General features: G+C 43.4%; 1 pseudogene; it reads left to right on the forward strand.

The window, feature by feature from the left end:
- The first annotated feature begins 422 nt into the window (after positions 1–422).
- Positions 423–1,215, forward strand: LOC113366913 (annotated as a pseudogene).
- The last annotated feature ends 256 nt before the right edge of the window (positions 1,216–1,471 follow it).

Below are 1,471 nucleotides of genomic sequence, written 5' to 3' on the forward strand. Positions count from 1 at the left end.
TCAAACAGTTAGCACAAGTAGCTGAAGTTTCTTTAGTCTTAGTACATGACTTGAGAGATGCTCGTCTCCACATTTAACGCACAAGTGTGGCTTATTGCAAAATGTTTTGCTGTGATCATAGTCTTGGCATCTTTTACACTGGATAATTTGTGGAGATCGTATCGATGGTTCAAAGTGTACTATTTTATTTAAAATTTTATTCACAGTAAAAATTTCATGGTTATTCTTGTTCGGTTCTAAGTCTACATAGAACATATTAAGCGGTTCTCTTGATCTATAGTGTATGACGTTAACTATATTACGCACTTTAGGTCCATTTTTTTCAATCTCTTGCTTTATTTATTCAATATTAGTGGTTGAGTGAATATAAAAGGTTGTCAAATATCTCTCTTCCGCCTTTTTGTCTTTTGAATTTCGCGGCTATGTACAAAGCGCTACAGAGCTCGTATCTGGCAATACTATACATAATTTGAAAGGTCTTGACATAACCTACAAAACGACGCTATGCATGATTAGTTTGGATATTGCGTTCAACAGTTATAGACGTGTAAACATGGAGTAAACACTAACACCAAAATTCGCGCTATTTTAAAGTTTTCCTTCGTTAAAGGCAAATCCGCTAGAGAAACGTTCCGTGAGATTAATGGTGTTTTGGGGGATGGTACTCTATCACTTCGAACCGCGGAGGAATGGTTTCGACGATTCAGAGCCGGTGAAAACGACACTATGGATAAGCCAGCCGGCGGAAGACCTGTGACGACAAATACCGATCAAATCATGGAATACATCGAGTTAGACCGGCATGTGGCATCTTGTGACATCGCCCAGGAGATGGGAGTTAGTCACCAAACCATTTTAAACCATCTGCAGAAGGCTGGATACAAAAACAAGCTTGATGTTTGGGTGCCGCATGATTTGACGCAAAAAAACCTTCTGGACCGAATCAACGCCTGCGATATGCTGCTGAAACGGAACGAACTCGACCCATTCTTGAAGCGAATGGTGACTGGTGACGAAAAATGGATCACATACGACAATATCAAGCGAAAACGGTCGTGGTCGAAGACCGGTGAATCGTCCCAAACAGTGGCCAAGCCGGGATTGACGGCCAGGAAGGTTTTGCTGTGTGTTTGGTGGGATTGGAAGGGAATCATCCACTATGAGCTGCTTCCATATGGCCAGACGCTTAATTCTACCATCTACTGCGAACAACTGGACCGCTTGAAGCAGGCGATCGACCAGAAGCGTCCAGAATTGGCCAACAGGAAGGGTGTAGTGTTCCACCAGGACAATGCCAGACCACACACTTCGTTGATGACTCGTCAGAAGCTACGGGAGCTCGAATGGGAGGTTTTATCGCATCCACCATATAGCCCGGACATAGCGCCAAGTGATTACCACCTGTTCCTGTCCATGGCGAATGCCCTTGGTGGTGTAAAGTTGAACTCAAAAGAGGCTTGTGAAAAGTGGC

The sequence above is a fragment of the Ctenocephalides felis genome, unplaced genomic scaffold (genome assembly GCF_003426905.1).
Source record: "Ctenocephalides felis isolate EL2017-DRISC unplaced genomic scaffold, ASM342690v1 CF-g0.4_SCAFFOLD_00638, whole genome shotgun sequence".
Taxonomy (NCBI): Eukaryota; Metazoa; Arthropoda; class Insecta; order Siphonaptera; family Pulicidae; genus Ctenocephalides; species Ctenocephalides felis.